The sequence below is a fragment of the Plecotus auritus genome (assembly GCF_963455305.1).
Source record: "Plecotus auritus genome assembly, chromosome: 5".
NCBI lineage: Eukaryota > Metazoa > Chordata > Mammalia > Chiroptera > Vespertilionidae > Plecotus > Plecotus auritus.
In genome coordinates, this window is record NC_137776.1 from 9,219,629 (window position 1) to 9,242,292 (window position 22,664).

The following is a 22,664-nucleotide window of genomic DNA, read 5'->3' on the forward strand; positions in this document are numbered from 1 at the left end:
CTTTAAACTCATCCAAACAAATTCACTAATAGTCAGGAAAATGCAAATTAAAGTAAAAATGAAATTTTGCTTTTAAAAAACTAAAGAGAATTATACTACTTATTGAATGAGGGGCATGCATAAAAGACACTCACAAATACTGGTAGGTATAAATGTAATGTGGTACAGTCCTTTTGGAAAGTAACATGGTAACATCTATGAAATTTTAAAATATGTAACATTTTCTGACCCCAAAATGCCAGCTTCTTGGAAACTGTCCTATAGAAATAAAATGACTGCCAGGAAGTGAGGACATATGTGCAATGATGTTTATCGAAGCACTGTTCATAGTAGAAAAAATGGAAACAAGGTGGTTAAATAAATTATTTCATTTGCAAAATGAAATATTAAGTAGCCATTAAAAATACAAAATAATTGAAAACTACCGTATATCAATTTGGAAGGGATACCATGAAATCTTGCTTTGTTCTTGTACATGCATGTATAAGCCTGTATATAACTGTATGAAAATGGGGGGAAATGAAAGGCTACTGACCATTTGTTAACGAACTTTATTAGGATGGGTTGGGAGAAGAGGAGAAAAGGGATGTGGGAAGCCAGCAAGGAGAGAGAAAAAGAAGATTTTAAGAATGTGTAATATTACCAAAGTATGCATTTACGTAAAGTTATAAAACCACATGTGGGTATACAATTTTTTTTACAGAGGAAAATGTAAATGTCACCTATTAGGCTATGATTGAAAAACCATGCGACTGAATTGAGACCCAGGGGAACAACATCATAAAGCACCACCGTTCGATCGCTATGGCAACCTGCAAAGTATTTCTGCAGAGCAGTTCTCACAGCTCCCACACGTACCATCGAAACAAATATGCTAAACACTAAAATTTAAAGAGAATTGGTCACTCTATGTATTGTATTAACACATTTAATAGTGTCATTGTACACAATATGAAATTTATGTTAAATCCATATACTCTTATATGGTCAAGTCCATCTACTTTTGTTTATTTTGATGACTGTGGTTTTCAAAGGACTAGTAATATAAACAAAAAAATTTGATGCTATAGTACAAGGTGAAGAAAGAGACTACAAGCAAATATAAGGTGTTCTTTTCAAACAAATACGTACACATATGTACATACATATACTTACTTTGTATACTATGTTATACTATACCTATATACTAGTAGCCCATCGCGCGATATTGCACGCAGTAGGCCGCCTGCTGCTTCCACGGGAGCCGGGAGGGACCCGCACCGATTCTGCGGGAGGTGGGAGAGACCCGCGCTGCTTCCACAGGAGGCGGGCCCGCTGTCTCCTCTCCAGGCCTGCGCTCATCCATGGAGGAGCCCCTGTCCCTGTCCGTGTCTGTTCCAGCTCCAGGGGGCCAGCCTGAGCCGGGTGCGGCAATGAAGCAAACATTCCTCCAGGCCGCTCACGCTGCCTGCTCTTAGCGGCCACCCACCCCCCGGGACTGGGGGACTCCAGCAGGCCTGAGAGGACTGGGCGCCACCATCTTGTGGCTATGGGGACTGCCATCTTTGTGACAGAATGATGGTTAATTTGCATATTACCCTTTTATTAGATAGGATACTATCAGCTTTTATCACTTATGTCAGCTAATTTCAATAGTACTAAAATAATGAGCTATGAAGATAATAATATGTAGATAAAATTGTTGAGTATTTTCCATTAGGAATTTTGCCTTTTTTCTTGATATACTTTTATGTGTAAAAAAAAATACTTCACTATGAATTTTGTTGAAAAAGAAAAACCTAAAAATCATGGAAGATGAAATTTGGGAAAAGTTATAATTGTCATACTTGATGATTATTATCAATACTCACAAATATTTGAAATATGAAGTCCCAAAGCAATTGTGCAACGAGGTCTCACAAAGTAGCACATCTTTTAGTAAATTTAGGAATAATTGGTCCTAGGTTTTAAAGTACATTGAAGATTACTTCCCACCAGAGACTTCCTTCTGTCCAACTAAACCTGGTGTTCCCTCCGTCTCAAAGTCCCTGCCTTACTCTTCAAATTTGACCTCCTCCGCCAGGAAGCTTTCCCTGACTTCCTCCAGCAAGGAATGTTTTGCTCTCTGGTCCTTTACCACCAGTGCTGTAACGGGGTTTGGGGGGGGGGGGTGTATATTCTTGTTTTTTATTTTTTTTATTGTTTAAAGTATTACATATAGTAGTACATATCTCTTTTTCCCCCCATTGACCTTTCCCCAGTCTCCCCTACCCCTGTCGCATGCCCTCATCCCACTCCCCCAGTGTCTTGTGTCCATTGGTGTGCTTATATGCATGCATACAAGTCCTTCGTTGATCTCTTTCCCCCCCTCCCCAACACTCCCCAGCCTTCCCACTGTAATTTGACAGTCTGTTCGGTGCTTTACTGTCTCGGTATCTATCTTCTTGTTCATCAGGTTATAATGTTCTTTATTTTCCATAAATGAGTAAGATCATGTGGTATTTTTCTTTCATTGCCTGGCTTATTTCACTTAACATAATGCTCTCCAGGTCCATCCATGCTGCTGCAAATGGTAAGAATTCCTTCTTTTTTATAGCAGCATAGTATTCCATTGTGTAGATGTACCATAGTTTTCTAATCCACTCATCTGCTGATGGGCATTTAGGCTGTAAATCTTAGCTATGGTGAATTGTGCTGCTATGAACATAGGGGTGCATATATCCTTTCTGATTGGTGTTTCTAGTTTCTTGGGATATATTCCTAGAAGTGGGATTACTGGGTCAAATGGGAGCTCCATTTTTTTGAGGAAACTCCATACTGTTCTCCACAGTGGCTGCACCAGTCTGCATTCCCACCAGCAGAGCATGAGGGTTCCTTTTTCTCCGCATCCTCGCCAGCACTTGTTTGTTGATTTGTTGATGATAGCCATTCTGACAGGTGTGAGATGGTACTGCATTGTCGTTTTGATTTGCATCTCTCGGATAATTAGTGACTTTGAGTATGTTTTCATATGTCTCTTGGCCTTCCTTCTGTCTTCTTTCAAAAAGATTCTATTTAGGCCCGTTGCCCATTTTTTTATTGGGTCATTTATCTTCCTTTTATTAAGTTGTATAAGTTCCCTGTAGATGTTGGAGATTAAAACTTTATCAGTGATAACATTGGCAAATATGTTCTCCCATACAGTGGGCTTTCTTGTTTTGTTGATGGTTTCTTTTGCTGTGAAAAGCTTTTTATTTTGATGTAGTCCAATTTGTTTATTTTCTCTTTAGCTTCCATTGCCCTAGGAGCAGTATCAGTGAAGAAATTGCTTCAGCATATGTCTGAGATTTCTCTGCCTGTGCATTCCTCTAGTATTTTTATGGTTTCCCATCTTATGTTTAAGTCCTTTATACATTTTGAGTTTATTTTTGTGTATGGTGTAAGTTGGTGGTCTAGTTTCATTTTTTTTTGCATGTATCTGTCCAATTTTCCCAACACCATTTATTGAAGAGACTGTCTTGACTCCATTGTATGTTCATGCCTTCTTTGTCAAATAATAATTGAGCATAGTGGTTTGGGTCAATATCTGGATTCTCTATTCTATTCCATTGATCTATATGTCTGTTCTTGTGCCAGTACCAGGCTGTTTTGAGAACAGTGGCTTTGTAATAAGCTTGAAATCTGGTATTGAGATCCCACCTACTTTGTTCTTCCTTCTCAGGATTGCTGTGGCTATTCGGGGTCTTTTTAAATTCCAGATGAATATTTGAAGAGTTCTTTCTAGGTCTGTGAAATATGCCGTTGGTATTTTAATGGGGAGTGCATTGAATCTATAGATTGCTTTGGGTAGTATGGACATTTTGATGATGTTGATTCTACCAATCCATGAACGTGGTATGTTCTTCCATCTGTTTACATCTTCCTCTATGTCTTTTTTCAGTGTCCTGTAGTTTTCCACATATAGGTCTTTTACCTCCTTAGTTAAGTTTATTCCTAGGTATCTTAATTTTTTTGGTGCAATGGTAAATGGGATTGCTTTTTAGTCTCTCTTTCTGTAAGTTCACTATTGGTATATAGAAATGCCATAGATTTCTTGGCGTTAATTTTGTATCCTGATACATTGCTGAATTCATTTATTAAGTCTATTAGTTTTTTGATGGAGTCTTTCGGGTTTTTTATGTACAATATCATGTCATCTGCAAATAAGAACAGCTTTACTTCTTTTCCAATTTGGATGCCTTTTATTTCTTCTTCTTGTCTAATTGCAATGGCTAATACTTCCAGTACTATGTCAAACAGGAGTGGTGAGAGTGGGCATCCCTGTCTTGTTCCTGTTCTTAGGGGAAATGGTTTTAGTTTTTGCCCATTGAGTATGATGTTACCTGTGGGTTTATCATATATAGCTTTTATTATGTTGAGGTATGATCCTTCTATCCCACTTTATTGAGAGTTTTTATCAAGAAAGGGTGTTGGATTTTGTCAAATGCTTTTTCTGCATCAATTGATATGAATATGTGATTTTTATCTCTCGATTTGTTTATGTGATGTATCATGTTTATTGATTTGTGGATATTGTACCGTCCTTGCATTCCTGGGATAAATCCTATTTGGTCATGGTGTATGATCTTTCTGATGTAGTGCTAGATTCGATTTGCTAGAATTTTGTTGAGGATTTTGGCATCTATGTTCATGAGGTATATTGGCCTGTAATTCTCATTGTGTTGTCTTTATCTGGTTTTGGTATTAGGGTGATGCTGGCTTCATAGAAGGAGCTTGGAAGTGTTCCTTCCTCTTGAATTTTTTGAAATAGTCTGAGGAGGATAGGTTTTAGTTCTTCTTTGAATGTTTGGTAAAACTCCCCTGTGAAGCCGTCTGGCCCCGGGCTTTTGTTTGCTGGAAGCTTTTTGATGACTGCTTCAATTTCTTCCATAGTTATTGGCCTATTGAGATGTTTAGATTTTCCTGATTGAGTTTTGGAAGGTTATATTTTTCTAGGAATATGTCCATTTCTTCCAAGTTGTCCAGTTTGTTGGAATAGAGTTGTTCATAGTATTTTTTAACAATCCTTTGCATTTCAGTGGTGTCTGTTGTTATTTCACCTCTTTCATTTTTGATTTTGTTTATTTGGGTCTTCTCTCTTTGCTTCTTGGTGAGCCTGGCTAGAGGTTCATAAATCTTGTTTATCCTTTCAAAGAACCAGCTCTTTGTTTTGTTGATCTTTTGTATTTTTTTTTTTTTTGTCTCAATATCATTTATCTCCACTCTGATCTTTATTATTTCCTTCCTTCTGCTTACACTGGGCTTTTCTTGTTGCTCTCTTTCTAACTCTTTGAGTTGTAGGGTTAGGTAATTTATTAGCATTGTTTCTTGTTTTTTGCAGTAGGCTTGTAGAGCTATGAACTTCCCTCTTAAGACTGCTTTTGCTGTGTCCCATAGATTTTGGATTGTTGTGTTTTTATTGCCATTTATTGCCATGTTGTTTTTTATTTCTTCCTTGATCTCTCTGGTGACCCAGTCATTGTGTAATAGCATGCCGTTTAGTCTCCATGTGTTTGATTTTTTTGGATTGTTTTTATTGTAGTTGATTTCCAGTTTTATGCCACTGTGATCTGAGAAGATGCTTGATATGATTTCTATCTTCTTGAATTTGAAGAGACTTTTCCTATGTCCCAACATATGGTCTATCTTTGAAAATGACCCATGTGCACTTGAGAAGAATGTATATTCTGTGGCTTTGGGGTGAAATGTTCTGAAGATGTCAATTAATTCCATCTGGTCTAGTGAGTTATTTAGGATTGATGTTTCTTTGCTGATTTTTTTGTTTAGAGAATTTGTCCAATGGTGATAGTGGGGTATTAAAGTCTCCTACTATGATTGTCAATCTCTCCCTTGATATCCTCCAGGAGTTTTTTTTATGTATTTGGGTGCTCCTGTATTGGGTGCGTATATGTTTACCAGAGTTATTTCTTCTTGTTGGATTGCTCCCTTTAGTATTAAGAAGTGGCCTTCCTTATCTCATTATGTCCTTCACTTTGAGATCTAATTTGTCAGATATAAGTATTGCTACCCCAGCTTTTTTTTCATTTCCATTTGCCTGAAAAACCTTTTTCCATCCCTTCACCCTCAGTCTGTGTGTGTCCTTTTTGTGAGGTGCGTTTCTTATAGACAGAAGATATATGTGTGGTGTTTTCTTAACCAATCCGTTACCCTATGTCTTTTGATTGGGGCATTTAATCCATTTACATTTAAAGTTATTATTGATAGGTACTTATTTGTCGCCATTTTTATTCTTTACCCCTGTGTTCCTTCTTCACTTCCTATTTCTTTTTTTTTACAGCAGACCCTTTAGCATTTCTTCCATTGCTGGTTTGGTGGTAATAAATTCCCGCAGTCCTTTTTTGTCTGTGAAGCTCCTGATTTCACCTTCAATTTTGATTGATAGCCTTGCTGGGTACAGTATTCTTAGATTCAGACCCTTCCTTTGCATGACTTTGCATATTTCATTCCATTCCCTTCTGGCCTGATGAGTTTCTTGTCTTCTATCTCACTGATGCGGTCCTCTGCTTCTTCTAGTCTACTCTTGATGCTTTCTATTGAGTTCTTTACAGCAGCGATATCATTTTTCATTTCTTCTTGGTTCTTCTTCATTTCCTCTTGGTTCTTACACATATTGTTGAATTTGTCTTCCATTCTTTTCAGCCACCTTATGACCATTTCTCTTGATTCTTTCTCTGACAGGTTGCTTGCCTCCATTTCGTTTACTTCCTTTTCTGGTGATGCCTGCTTTTCTTTCATATGCGGCTATTTCTTTGTCTCCCCATGGTCTCTCTTCTCCGGGTGTCTGGTTATGTAGTTCTCTCTCTCCTTTCCGTGGCGGAATGTAGAGCTCCTCTGAATCTGCATGTTCGGGCCAACTGGGGACCAGTGCTCTGGGGTTCTCAGCTGTTCGGTGGGTGCCGCAGTTGTAGATTTTCAGGCTTCCGATAACATCCACTTTCCCCTTCAAGATGGCGCGGTCTCTGCATCCAAGCTGGTCGCTCCGGGAGGGAACCCAGCAGCAGTGGGGGCTGCCAGGTCAGGGGAGCCCTGTCCAGCAGTCCCCCATCATCTCCTGGAGTATAGCTGTCCCTCAACTCACCAACAAACACTCCCTGTGCGACCCTCAGCTGTTCTTTCTATCTGATCTGGGACAGGCTTGGGACACGTCTGTCTATTCCGCTGCCATTTTTCCTGCCACAAATGAATTTCACTCCGAGTGCAGTTTAATTGGGGCTGTCTGAGTAACAGCCGCCATCACCATCGCCATCAGTCTGGGTGCTCGCTGAGGTGGAGAAGGGAGACCCAGCCACTCCTGCACCTCATGTAGGTCTTCCAAGGCGGTTGCCTTTCTGCAAGCTCCCACCTCTCTGCGCCCAGTTTCCATCTCTTACATCGCGGTCACCGCCTCCATCTGCTCCCCAGATGCTACCCCCACTTCTGTGTTGGGCTCCCTCCTTTTCTTCCTCACTCCCTTATATTCTTTTCCCTACTTGGTTGTGAGCTCCTGGGTGGCCAATACCAAGGCCTGGCCCTTTCTGTACCTCAGTATTGCCTACATACTTGCTTCTCAACAGGCCACCTAGGTGTTGCTCACTTCCCACTTCTGCGCTCTGACTTTTATTATCTCGTTCTTAAATATCTCACCCTACTTGGCACTCTGCTTCTTGCATAACTCACTGTGTTCCCCTCTGATAAGCTCCCATCTCTGCAGCCCATTATGCCCAGCATGCACATGTATCTCCCTCTTGTGTCCACGCATTGCTTCAAATTTCTCTCTAATTGCTCCATATGTGCACACTTCGGATCCAAAGCAAGATCCTAAACAGAAACCAGGGAGACTATTTTCTGAATTTTCAAATCTCCTAGTACCAAGTGTAAGTAATGTAATCATCAATTCTGGTTAAATTAAGGAACACATCTTCTCTCTCTCTCTCTGGATTCTCACTGTACTCTCCAATGTTATTACATTGATAATTTTCTGATTTGTATTTAATGGATTGGGTGAGGGAGCACAAACACAAAGACAATGACTTCAAAATGCTTCTGAAATCACACAGCTGCTAGAGATAGCCCCTGGTCCTAACGGCCACACTCATACATATGCACTCAACACCTGCAGCTGCCTGCGAGTGTGCCAATGTCCAAAGCCCCTTAGAAACCCAACGAGATCGTGGGAAGTGGAGATAATACATGACGGTGAAAAATAACAACTTAAGTGAGAAATGAATAAAGGACAAACAACTCAAGGCATCGTTCTTGACTAGTCTTCCAGAGAAACCCTCTGAGAGTTAGTGCAAGTTGTCTGGGAATACACGGAGAAGGGGGAGATGTTCTTGAAAAGCAACTGACAGAAACATAAATGAATGTTCATCATCAAAACAAAGAAATAAAATAAAAACCACAGTAAAATTACCACAAACAAGAGAACAGAGGGGATTCAAGTGTTCTGAAGTTTGGTTCAGTGCATTTATTCAGCCATTTGCCCTTGTGAATCTTCCCTACAAAACTGTATCCATTCTTCAGAGCTAATCACGGTTTGATTAAAAAGACAACTAAAACTCTAAGCTAAGTTTTCTATATAGACATTTTCCTTTTACAAATGTAGAACCCACTATTAAAATACATGTGTAGCACCCATGAATGAAGGGAGGGCCTAAATGACTAATGGGCTGATTTCCTCCCATCCTGAACATATGGCATTGACATCAAGAACTCACGCACACTCGGGCCAAGACCTACAGCCAGCTGCAATGTGCATCCGCGAAAGAAGCAGAGAAAGTTCCTGTGCCGCATTCGACTTCGGTTTCTGTCCAGAGCTAGTGTTTTACCAGATACTCATTATATGTGCTCTGCGCTTCGTTATCACTTCTTTCTCTGCAAGGTTGGTGCGAGGTGTAGGCCCAAAACCCTGCGGAAAGGAGCGACGTAAAGAGCAGCATCTGCATCTCCAGTTACCCGGCTGGAGATCACTTCTCCATGCACTGCTCTTCGAACCAAGCAGTGCCCTGGCTGATCTGCCTCCGAGGGACAGAAATCGCTAAGCTTCATCATGGGAAATACAGACGCCCTAAAAACCGTGGAATTCCAGATGAATGGGAACGGATATTGATCTTATTAGTATTATCGGACTGATTATTACAGACTGATAGAAAAGTTGGGAGCTGGAAAATTATTAATATGTTTCCAAGGCTGTTCACAGGAACTGGGTGAATTTTACTCATAATAGCGGGCTGCTGTATTTGCACAACAGAACCAACATTCCTAATAAAGTACATAGAAGTTTGAAAAAAAGTAAAAAAGGAAGCATGTGGCCAAAGCAAATGTTTCTCATTTCAGAGGAGAAAGGAGTCGCGGATTCCATGGATCAGTGGCCCACAGAGTCCAACCACACATGACAATAGCCACACTGCTACTTCGCTGCGGTGGGAAATCTTGCTGTCTCTTATGATGCCAACCACAGGTTGGTACCCACTTGCTGCTATTCTGACTTTTCCCGGTAGACGATTCAGCCTTTCTCGCTAAGTTAAAAAGCATTAAGATTTGTCACATTTTGCAGCTATTTTTATAATCCATTCATGTGACCATTTCCCCAGGCATTTTACTCTCTCGAAGGCAACTGAGGCCACAGGCCACTCCATCATTCAAAGCTAGGTGGGCCCGAGACAGTCCCTTAACTTCGGCTAAGCATCAGTGCCAATAGAGAAAAGGACAGCATAAAATTTCAACTTGGACTTTTGCAAAATGCCCAACCCAATGCCTGCCATACAAGGCCCTCAATAAACGGCAGGTGATGAAATTGTTTCTCCCAGATGACATTTTCTGGTGAACGAGGGACCCTCTGACCTGAATACCCATGCACGGTGTCCTCCGCACTTGCTTTGCTGTGCTGAACCTGACCGCTGCATATGAAGTGGCCAGAGAAGAGGGTTTGCCTGGTTTACTGCAGCTGCCCTACGGCCTGGATTTCTTCCCATCCAGCCCACTCGTGCTCTTTCCGCCCTCTCTCTGCTCAAGATTTAACTTCTTAGGAAACACGTGCCTGCTTCCAAGGCCTCTGAAACCTTCCCCTCATGTCCCTTGACCATTTTACAAAAATGCAAACACGCCCACGCCCACACCCTCCTTTACCCTGCTTTCTAATTCTATGCAGCAGCATCTTGTTTGTGGACTACCACGCTCCCCGAGGGCAGGAACCTGTGTCCCTCACACCTCCCTTTCTCAGATCGCCACAGGACACAGTAGGCCTCAGAAGTAGTTACTGAATAAATGCTTTCCTGAGGAGAAGAAGCTGCCCCCTGCAGGTAATTGCCTGGAAACAGCGGGAGACCTCTCCCCGGTCCCTGCTGGGTCTCCTTCAAGGGGGAGACCTCTCTGTTCTCACAGTCAGGCTGAAAACGACAACACGTAGTCGGAGAAGTGTTTGTCCTCTGATCTGTCAACAGACTGTCTTATCACTCATCCTTCTTTCGCTTGTCTGGGTGTCATCTCTCTTAATTTCACATTTTTAGGAAAAAGCACCATGTGTCCACATAGTTTTCTACCACTGCTAACTTTCATGTAATGACTTGTGCTTTGTGGAAAACGTCAGCCCTCTTCATTTTGGATTAAAAATAATATTTCACTTTTTTTGTTACTGCCATTTAAAAATATTGTGGACATTTGTCATGGTGACAATAAAAACTAGGAATATAACAGGAAAATTCTGAAAAAGCAGAATTTTACCTAAACTATTTAGAACAGTTGCTCCAAATTACTACCTTCCTAGGTATCTAGCTATAATAAAAAAAAATGTAATATGCTAATTAGACTGGACATCCTTCCAGACATCCTTCCAGACGACCTCCCAGATGAAGCCAGAGCTTTGAGGGAAGTCCAGGTCCTGGGTGCCTGCCGGCGGCTGGAGGGAAGCCTGGGTCCCAGGTGCCAGAGGGAAGCTGGTGCCAGCAGCCAGAGGAAGGAAGGCCTACTTTTGCATGAATTTCGTGCATCGGGCCTCTAGTTAAATAATAAACTTCAAAATGTCAAAAGGAATCAAAATATACTCATTCAATGGACTTACCCTCCACTGACGGTCTGTACAGCAAATAGTACCATCCCTGGATTTAAAGTACATAAACTGTATTTATAACACTTGCGAATTGTATACTCCTTACCACGGACTTCACTGAATTACAATTAAGAGACTATTGACTTTCTGGATGTTGAGTGCACTCGGTTTTAACTTTAAACAATCCACTCTAGGTCGGTCATTTTCTCCATGTCGATGTCCAGATTTTAATGGCTAATTGAAGATTCCAGATCACATACTCATAAGCTGATTAATTATGATTGACACAATCCCGCTGCTAAAGTCTGAATCAATGGCAAATTTACTCACATTGCGGAATTTGTTCACGCAGCAGTTTCCCTTTGTTAAGTATTGTCCTTTAAAAAAAAGCAGCTTATACCAACATGCCTTTTCTGGCTCAGAAAACAAGCAGTAAATATTTAATAGCCTTTTAAATGGCTAATCCTTTACAAAGTAAATTGTGTTAAATTGCAAGAGTATATTCTTCAAGCTCTCACTGACCAGCATTACCCTGTGGGACCTAAATGATGGCAGGAACACACTTTCCTTTGCATCGTCTCATAAAACTGACCACTAAAAGTTCCAGAAAAAAGCCAAAACCGGTTTGGCTCAGTGGATAGAGCGTCGACCTGTGGACTGAAGGGTCCCGGGTTCGATTCCGGTCAAGGGCATGTACCTTGGTTGCGGGCACATCCCCAGTGGGGGGTGTGCAGGAGGCAGCTGATCGATGTTTCTCTCTCATCGATGTTTCTAGCTCTCTATCCCTCTCCCTTCCTCTCTGTGAAATATCAATAAAATATATTTTTTAAAAAATAAAAAAAAATAAAAGTTCCAGAAAAAAAGTGAACAGGTGAATCCTACCTTCTATTTTGTGAAATATCAGAATCATAACCACAACTGTAGCAACAGAGCATTATTGATATGTAGGATGTATCCTCATGGACTACAGCAATCATTTCTAACGAGAAGTATCCTATTGAATAGTTATAAAAGACATACTTTTAATTCCATTTTCAATCTATGTTCATTAGCAATAGCAAAGACCAAATCTTATTTAAGCAGAAATGAGTTGCAGTGTGTAAAGTGAAGGAATCAATAAGACTGCAGGGAAATTCCACGAGCTAGGCACATATTTGCCCGAAATAAAGTATGAAGCTACATACTTCACCATCTGAGTGAGAATACCTGAAATTCACGTGCTTTTGAGTGCTTTAATCTTTTTTTATTTACAAAAAAAGTCACACACCCAAAATGCTATTTTAAAATCAAAGAAATCTGTTCTGAATCTCATTTTACTACTTAATAGAGCAACTGAAAAATGACTTGAAGATGTGGCCATATGGCGTGAAACTCCAGAGTCAAGGAAAGAATGAGACACTGTACACATGTAAGAAGCACTAAGAGGAGGCAGCTCTGAGCTCTGTTACTGAAAGCGGATGATGGAGACTGTCTCTTATTGATGACATTTGAGGACACTGACTCGCTGGTGTTTTCCAAAACAGGAATGCTGCATTCCAAGTGTCTGAAAGACTTAGCGAAGTCTCCTTCTCTCAGCCTGGGATCATCTGTACAGAAAGACTCCGTAGAATAAATTACTGAACTTCCCGGCACAGCTCAATTAACTGAACAAAACGACAAGAGAAAAGTTCCAATCTGGTAGCCACAGAAAGAACCTGCCATCATTTTTCTCGAAGAGTTTACAAGTGGATCTCAGAGCATTTAACAGACAGCCTGAATTTGAGAGTAAAGACAGTAGGGGAGTTGGTTTGGCTCAGAGGATAGAGCGTTGGCCTGCAGACTTAAAGGACCCGAGTTCGATTCCAGCCAAGGGTACATGCCTGGGTTGCAGGCTCAAGGCATGTACAGGAGGGGATGTGCAGGAGGCAGCCGATCAATGATTTTCTCTCATCACTGATGTTTCTATTTCTTTCTCCCTCTCCCTTCCTCTCTGAAATCAATAAATATGTATTTTTTTTAAAAAAAAAGACAGTAGGGAGAGGGGTGAGGCTCTCAGGCTTTGTCCCCTGCTGACATGACATTGCCATGGGAGTCAGGAGTCAGGTGTTCGCCTTCTGGAGCCATTCTCTTACTGATCTTTAGGAAGAATTGTGGTGTCTCAATCCCATTTCCCCAGCCTCACCACAGGCCGAGCCGTAGCTTCTGTTCCCTAGGAGTTCTGAACAGTCCCTTCCTCTAAATCAATGGTTTTCAACCTTTCTAATGCCACGACCCTTTAATACAGTTCCTCATGTAAATATCTGTGTTTTCCGATGGTCTTAGGCTCTACAGCAACTGCTAGCAGGGTCGCCTAAGACCATCGGAAAACACAGATATTTACATTATGATTCATAACTAACAAAATTACAGTGATGAAGTAGCAACGAAAATAATGTTATGGTTGGGGGTCACCACAACACGAGGAACTGTATTAAAGGGTCGCGGCATTAGAAAGGTTGAGAACCACTGGTCTAAATGCACCTTCTTGATGGAACTCAAGGGCATCGGCACAGCCTCAGGTCCGTTGATAAATGACTAAACCATCTGCCTAGTGGTCCTGACCCTACACCAGGGCTCTGACTTCAGTTATTTGCACATGAACTGACTCAGCAAAGAGTTCCTGACAACAGGCCTTGGGCTTCCCAAGGTGAGTAAAAGTCTCTGTTCTCCACAAGCTCGCAGTCCAGCGGTGAAAACACCATTGCAAACGAAACTTGTAAATTAGTCAGGTGCTCCAGGCCAGGGACAGAGAGTTTCAGAAGGGACCTGTAATGGACAAGGGCTACAGGCTCTGCTGAGTTACAGTCTCCCAGGGCCGCAGAGCAGCTTCCGAGGTAGCATCACAGGAAACACGTGCATGTTTTCAGGGCCTCTGAGACCTTTCCCTCCCGCCCTGGCAAGTGAAGGGTGACCCTTGCCACCCGTCCCTTCCTCTGTGGCTGGCAGGGAGAGAGAGCGCGCAGAGGGGGCGGGCGGAGGGTGACCTGCAGAACAAGAACTTGGGCTCTGCTCCTCGGCCCTCCCAAACCGCTTGGTGACAAGGCAGCAAGAGAGGAGGAATAATGCTAACCACCCCGTTTGCTTACACGTTAACGCTGGCTGCTGCCCTCAGCCACCCACGATGCCACAGTCAAACAAAGCCGGTAGCTGTGGAAGTCGGGAAAACCACAGCTCAAAGCCCCACACTACCCACGGCATTTTCCTCCAAACAGACGACGTCCTCGCCGGTAGCAAGTGCTGAAAACACGACGAAAGACTGGAAGCCAGCAGGGCCGGGCACGCGAGAAGGGAAGGAGACAGTGGCGATGGCTGAGGAAATCCTGGCACCCCAACCTGACACCCCCCCCCCCCCCCCCCGGTCAGCCCAGCGCCCCCCTCCTGCCCAGGGAACCTGGCCTAGCGCCAATGGCACTGCCCTCGTGTGCTACATTGAAAATAAAACAAAGGGTACCATTCATCATATTTTTCAACAACTGGTTTCTTTTCTTAGTTTGGAAGAAAAACTTGGCAATCATAAAGCTAAGTTTTTTTTAAAAAAAAATTATATATTTTCTTCTTAGTGTCAAAATAAACTGAAAAAGAAAAAAAATGCCCAATGGTAAGAAAAGAAAAATACACAAAACCCTTCAAAGCGCAGTGGGCCACACACTGCTGTTCGTCGGACACCGAGCCATGGAATGCGGGGCTCTCAGCTCCCCCAGCCCGGCCAGCGCCTGCCCTGCTCCTGGGACACGTGGCTCCGCAGGGAAACTCGAATTGGCTCCCAGCGGCAGCCACGCTGCGTATTTACTTTAATCACGGTGACATTTGCCAGATGGTGTCATCCAGAAAACCTCATTTGAGATGAGGAGTACGAGAGAGCTCGGTGGTACATTCCAGAGCAAATTGGACACAGGTGTGCCCCCATTTTAAGATGACTCAGTTTACGAAAATACGCAACTGTGAAACACACCTTTATGGCGTGCATGGCCACCATCTTCATCCCCTGCCCCTGCATGTGGGTACCTGGCACCTAGAATAGGTACCAAGCTTCTGTGTGAAGATATGAGTGGATGATCACGTCTCTCCATTATCAGCTGCACAAACCTAACCCCCTCGGGGTGTTAATTCCGAGCCTGGTTTGCAGTTCCCAGACCCCCCTCCTGCCTGGGAGGGAGAAAGTTGGTCAAGAATGTGAAGCCAGAAGCTGCTCTAAGGAGCCTCTGAGAATCAGTAGACCTAAAAGAACGGACTCAGGGACAGTACGTACTGACCCCTCTGCTGTAACTAAAACAGCTTCCTCCACCGAGGCTGAGGCACAATTACAACATTCGCTTTAGCAATTCAGTGACTGTGATATGGACTGTGAAAGGAAAGACAGACGTTAGGAAGTGTCCAACCGAACCTGGCTCTTCCGAGGGAATGGGTGTGCTGCTCCGGAAACTACAGAGCCATGGGTAAGAGCATGGACTTCAGACAGCACAGACCCAGACAGAAACCTGCACCTGCCACTGACCCGCTGCACGACCTCGAGGAAGGGACTTAACCCGAGCCCCGGCCTCTGCACCAGTAAAGCTGGAATAACAGCGATCTCAGATAAGCGCTGGGAGGATTAAATAAAATGATGCCTGAAGCTTATGTGAATTTCAGTACCATCTTTAAGGAAAGCAATCATATGGTGACAAATGTTAACTGGACTTTCTGTGGTGATTATTTTGCAACATACACAAATCTTGAATCGTTATACTGTACACCAGAAACTAATATATTGTTAGGTCACTTATGCCTCAATTAAAAATAAACATATCTAGAACAATAATTTTCACAAATAAGCTCGTAAATGAATTCAGATTGAGAGAATAAATCACAACACATTTTTTAAAAGTAGAGAAATACTACCACTATTGCAAATGCCTGAAAAAATAACATGACATTTTTATTAATTATCTCTGTCATACTTTCCTACGTGTTTTCCACATTTTTATGGCTGCACAACCATTTGTCATTTTTTAAGAAAGAGAATACAAAGCTAAATCATTCTTCTTTCTAGGATGGTTGATACACATTTTAATTATTAATGTTTAGCATGCACCTCCCCAACCTGCAACGTCACTCACAGATATCCATGCTCTTTGTAGCTCTATCAGAGATCCATTCCCTAAAGACATGTTTGGATCAATTCTATTTCATATTATTTTCATGACAAAGAGAGATAATCTGGTGTATGTGTAACTGTATATGCTACATCAATGCACACGTTCCTCAGGCCCGAGGCTCTGTTCCGCATGGACACTGTTAAGAACTACTCCCTTGGGGTACAATGTTATGCTCCTAATAACCGGAAAGGTTTTCCACAGCCTCCACACCTCCTGCGCCTTGATTCTCTCCCGCCCTTGAGTATTTCCAGGGCCGGGCACCAGGAACACATTCATCTGTGACACTCCTCTGGCCCGGCCCTGCGTGGTGCACACAGTGGGTGAGAGGAGCATTTCCGGAAGCCCTCCGACACTGGAGGAACAGGCAATAACCTAACTGCACATGGAAGTGACTGAGAACCACATAAATATGTCCCACTAAATCCTAATTATCGATGCTACCCTCAACTGCGTCCTAACTCAATGCTCCCCTCAACTGCGTCCTAACTCAATGCTCCCCTCAACTGCGTCCTAATTCAATGCTCCCCTCAACTGCGGCCTAACTCAATGCTCCCCTCAACTGCGTCCTAACTCAATGCTCCCCTCAACTGCGTCCTAACTCAATGCTCCCCTCAACTGCGTCCTAACTCAATGCTCCCCTCAGCTGCGTCCTAACTCAATGCTCCCCTCAGCTGCGTCCTAACTCAATGCTCCCCTCAGCTGCGTCCTAACTCAATGCTCCCCTCAGCTGCGTCCTAACTCAATGCTCCCCTCAACTGCGTCCTAACTCAATGCTCCCCTCAACTGCGTCCTAACTCAATGCTCCCCTCACTGCGTCCTAATTCAATGCTCCCTTCAACTGCGTCCAAAAACGCCCATAGTCGTTCCCAGAACCAGCTACATAATCATCTGTGGGGCCCAATGGAAATGAAAATGGGGATCGGCCTCTTTAAAAGCATCTAGCGTTTCAGTGACAGCCGGGCACTGACCCAAGTACAGGCCCTGTGCTACTGCCCAGGTTTTGAGCCCAGGCTGCTGATCCTGGCCACTCCAGTCCCACCGATCATGAAGGGAAGTATAAGTGGGAAGAGACAGTAGTTTCAACAAATTGTGGCTAAATTAGCTTACATTTGCAAGTTTTACAAATCATAGGCCTCACAAGGGTTTCATGCAAGTGAGGGCACCTGCAGCTGAAGTTTCATTAGCATCGTCGCAATCTGTGCCACTGAAATACAGTAGGTGCTCAATAAATGCTGGGAATAAAGCTCTATCCTGAGGGACTTTACAGTCTTGTCAGCGAGACAAAGGAGAGATGGATAAAACCCTGCCACAACTCAATGTGTCAAGTCCAAGAAGCATAATTGTATAAAATGTGGGGATGTGAATGCAAAATAAAAGAAACAACCCAAGTGACTCTACATGGTCCACCAGCCACAAGTTCTGGGATATTGGCTTGCACAACACAAATCTCTCCCTGTCCTGTCTGCAGTTTGGCACCATCTGGTGGCAATTTCCCCTGCTGACTTCAATACCGATGGGGACCATTTTGGGTCCTATGGCTGAGTTGGCTCTTTCAAGACAGTGGGAGTGATTCCAGGACTCTCCCAATTAGCTGCAGCAAGTACTGTGGCTCACCCCAGGAAAATTCATCTGGGAGAAATCTGGGTGTGCGGCGATTCATCCTCCACCTCCTCACTGAATGATGCAGGGTCATGTCTAACAGGACAGGATACTCTGTCCCACAGAGGAGGCACCGATAGTTCAGGGCAGGAAGCTATGACACTGGAAGCTGATGGATATTCCAGGTACATGAACAAATAAATGGGCAAAAACTCAGTAGATGATAACCCATGTAGAAGACAGATCTGAGAGACATTTTAAGGGAAGACTGCAGAAGTACTGGAGGGGCCTAAGGTCTGGAAGGAGTTCCAGGATTCTTAGGTGAGCCATCCTCCATAGAAGGGGAGGGTCGACCAAGTGGCTGTACAATTTCTAACTGAATCACAAGAAATTAGAGACAAAGGCCAACGGGGCCTCAGAGGAGAGGCCTGGAGTCCTGAGGATGCGGCTCCAGGGTGCTAGTCAGGATTGGGGCAGTGTAGAAACCTACAGGATATGGGATATGATGGTAGGAATCTCCTGGTTGACCCAGTGACTAACAGAACTTGGGAAATTTTATTACTTTACAGTCATCTACTCCAGAGGGTTGTTGTGAAAATCATTAACTAGTACCTAACACTAGGTTGGAATTCAATAAGAAAGAGCTACAATTAATGATGCTAAAAGGGTTCAAGGAAAACTTGTTTTCTGTTATGTTACTATATTTTATCTTTCTTTTATCCTTGTAAAATATTGAAGTAGGTATCAAGAAGGAAGATAAGACACTTGTGGGAACCCTAGTCAGTCAGTGTATGCCGGGTGTTCAAGGCCACTCTGAGTGTGGGAATCCTAATCAGGATGTTCAAGGCCAAGTTGCCATTAGGCGGATACAAGGACACAGCAGTTTCACTGCATGCACTGCACAAGCGTTCCCTCCTATAACCCGAAAGATTGAGGTCACTATTTGGCAAGAAGCCTCTATTGTCTAAATGAGTATAAAGTATGTTACTGACCAGCCAGTGAGAAGCTGCTGCTATGTGAGGCTGTTTTACTAGGATGTTCTCCTGGTTTTGCTACTATATTAGCAAGAACTGCTTTACTGGACTGCTTTGTCTAATGGCTCCTTAGTAGCAATGGCTACTTGGACTACAATAAAGATTCTCTTATATACCTGCAACTTCTCATGTCTTCTCCGTCGAATACCTGGCATCCAAGAAGGTTCAGTCCCTGGCAGAGGGACTCGGACCCCAACAGTTGGCATAGTGGAGCAGGATGAAGGACCTGTGCACCCGACAAGCGGTGCAGTGAGCAGGGTTCGAGGAGTAAGTACTCCCCAACAGCACTGAACATGATTTTGGGGTAGACAGAGAATAATACTTATCGATCGCCAACAATTATTTACACTTACCAGAAACCACAGAGTTTTATTACAAGGAGTCACTGCTAGACAAAGCAGTTTGGTCTCCACGAAGATACAGATATCTAAGAAGTTAGGAGACAGCGACCGGTTGCAGGTGGGGCTTCCAAAGATACAGTTAACAGGATGATACACAAGAGCTTTTGGAAGGAAGGTCTGGTAGGCTGACAGCCTGCCACCAGCTAAGAAGCATCATCTAACTGGCAGGTGAAGATGGGTACAAGAGGGAAGACAAGGCAGTATGACAAGCCTGAAAAGACCAATTCTTTTACTTTTGCCATGACATTGGTCTGCATTTTAAAAGGTGAAAGAGACCACCACATACAAGCCATCCACTGGAAAACTCTACCCAATGATTTACTACGCTTCGCAACCTTACCTCAAGTGAGCACTTAGATTCCTTACTGGCTGAAAGAATAGCAAGCCTGTGAGAGGGAACGCGGACTAGAACTTGACAATAAGAAAACAGTGACATTAAGAGAACACAATGCAAACGCGAAGCAAAGGCGCGTGGTCCCCAACGGGCTGTTTCCATTAGCAACGCCACCCACTGCCGAATAGGTTCTGCCTCATTCCCGCGCCCTCCCCTCGGGTCCGCTGGAGGGGATCCTTCTGACAGGATCCAGGAGGGAGAACAGAACCACAAAGAATTTCAGAAGAGGTAACATAGGAGAAAGAAACTGGCCCACAGCTGTCGGAGAACTAAAAGGGCGAGAGACACACCCAGGAGGCCCAGCGCCCCAGGAAGAGGGAACAAGGGGAGGAGGCTGGGTTCTAGGAGCTTCGAGGGGAGCCTGGCAGCGTGGGGCCCAGACCTCAGAGGTGGTGAACCTGCCAAGGCGGGTGCTTCTGTGGGGCACGAGGAGGCTGGTGTCAAAAAAAAAAAAAAAAAAAAAAAAAGCTTGGCCGGCGTGGCTCAGTGGTTGAGCGTTGACCTATGAGCCAGGAGGTCACGGTTTGATTCCTGGTCAGGGCACAGGCCCGGATTGTGGGCTCCATCCCCCGTGTGGGGCCTGCAGGAGGCAGGCCATCCATGATTCCCTCTCATCATGGAGGTTTCTATCTCTCTCCCCTTCTCCCTTCCTCTCTGAAATCAATAAAAAATCAATAAAAAGATCTTAAAAAGGAAAAGAAAAGCTGGAGCCTGGAACCAAGACACCCCCCGCCCCCCCATCAAGTTGAGAGCCATGGCCGAGGTGAGGCTGCCAGAAACAGGAGCCCACGGGAAGGAGCAAGCCCTCCGCCCCGCCCTGCAGCCCCCGCCCAGCACCCAGCAGGCAGAGCCGGTGGGAAACCAGCTGGCCCAGAAGGAATGCCGTTTGCAGAGTCGGGGGGCATCAGCAGCGTGGAGAGGGGGGTGGGGGGCCGGGAGGCGGCAGCTGGACAACACGCACTGCACATTCACGAAGAGAAGCTCGGCCCGTGTTTAGGTCTCTGGCTCACGTCTTAATTCACAACACACTGAGCTGCCTCCAAGTATTTCCAGTGGGGACAGAGGCAGCGGCAGGTCATCCAACCTCAGGCTGAGTCCCACCAGCGCCACCCTCAGCGGGACCGCTCCTTCCAGCTCAGAGCGGCCTTCCAGGGGCCCGAGGGTCCTGTCTGCGCTGCTCTCACCTCTGAGGAATGGGCTCCTCCGGGCCATGTGCAGGCCTGCTTAAAACAATAAGCTTTCCCGGCCCCTGAGCGCGACATGCCCCCGGAGCGTGGTCTGGATGCTTATCAAACGAGTTCCCGGGCCTCGCTCTGAAGTTGCTGGGCAAGTACAAACAACAGAGTCAAATCAATGCCTCTTAAAAGCGAGGCTGTGGGGCACATACCCTGTCAGGGAGATCCTCGGATCGCCACAGAGTAAACAGTAACATGAGAATATTTACACGAAACAAAACTGTGTATCAGCCTGTGCTGGCTCAGCCAGGGGGAATGATAAATTCCTTGCAGATCTCTCTCTCACAGAGTGGTCCTTTGTGGGCCGCGGACGCCACCTCCAAGACAGTACAAACCAATTACCGAGCAAGGCTTCTCATGATGTCGAGGAATGAAAATACTGCCCCCCGATTTGTTTTATTTTGCAGTTTTATCTTACGTAGCCCGCCCCACGCCCTCAGGTTGAAGCTGTTTTAATTTAGGGTTGAGTCAAGCCCAAATTCTGGCTGGAAGTAAATGATACCCCCCCCCCCACCTCCCCAAGAAAAGCAGCAAAAGCTCCAGCATCCCCAGGTCTTAGCTTTTTGCTTTCCTTATCCCTCTTCTAAGAGACTAAAAGCTGAAGTTTAAATGGGGGAGAGCAGAAACACTGACAATGTGATGGTAAGATGTCAACTCTATTTGCCCACATCCAGTTTGCCTATTCACAACCTGCCCAAGTCCCGGGCAGTCATCTGGCAGGAGACGAGGTTAAATGAGCTATGAAGCCACGTTCCATACAGTGTCCACTCTGCAGTCCCACAGAACAAAATGCTGCAGAAACGTCTGCCCAGACTGTCAGCTTGCTTCTAAGAGGCCACTATGAGAAATATGAGTCGGGATATTTGTCAGTGCATTTTGCCAGATGTTCTCAACCCAATATGATAATCCTTCGATGTTACAGACCTATCCCAGCTACTTCTGCCAGCTAAGGCTTAGAAAATGCTGCTGATACGGTAGCTACCTGCCAGTTAAATCTATGGCAACTTACTGCTGGTTCGAATTGTCTAGAGAACCATGGTGGAGCAAGGGAGGAGGGGACAAGAGAAAGACAAAGGAAAAACAGGGGAGTTAGAATATGAACAAGAAGTAAGATGTGATTGTACTGGATTAGAAAATTCTTTGTAAAAAATCATAAGACAGCTAAGATTTGGAAACAGCCTAAGTGCCCATCAGCAGATGAGCGGATTAAAAAACTGTGGTACATCTACACGATGGAATACTACGCTGCAGTAAAAAAGAAGGAATTCTTACCATTTGCAACAGCATGGATGGAACTGGAGAGCAATATGCTAAGCAAAATAAGCCAGTCAGAGAAAGATAAATATCACATGCTCTCACTCATTTGTGGAATATAATGAACAACATAAACTGATTAACAAATAGAACCAGAGACAGAGAAGCATCGAACAGACTGTCCAACCTATGAGGGGGTAAGAGATCAACCAATTGGGGGGCAGGCCTTCAAGGCTGGTGTCTGCTGATGGTGGGAGGGAGGGAGTTTAAGCATAGGAGCATAACCCATGGACACACAGTAGAGGGGGTGAGAGCATGTGCTGGGGGGTGGGGGCAGCCGGGGAGAGGTCAAGGGGGGAAAAGGAGACTTATATAATACTTTAAACAATAAAGATTTTTTAAATCATAAATTATTGTTTTTCAATCAAAGGCCAAATTTAATCAACTTTATTTTAAACCATTAACTAACCCTCATATGTAGTGCCAAAGTCCATCATAACTTTATTTAGTAAGTATGGGCTTAGTGAAATTATCTTATTCAGATATCTGT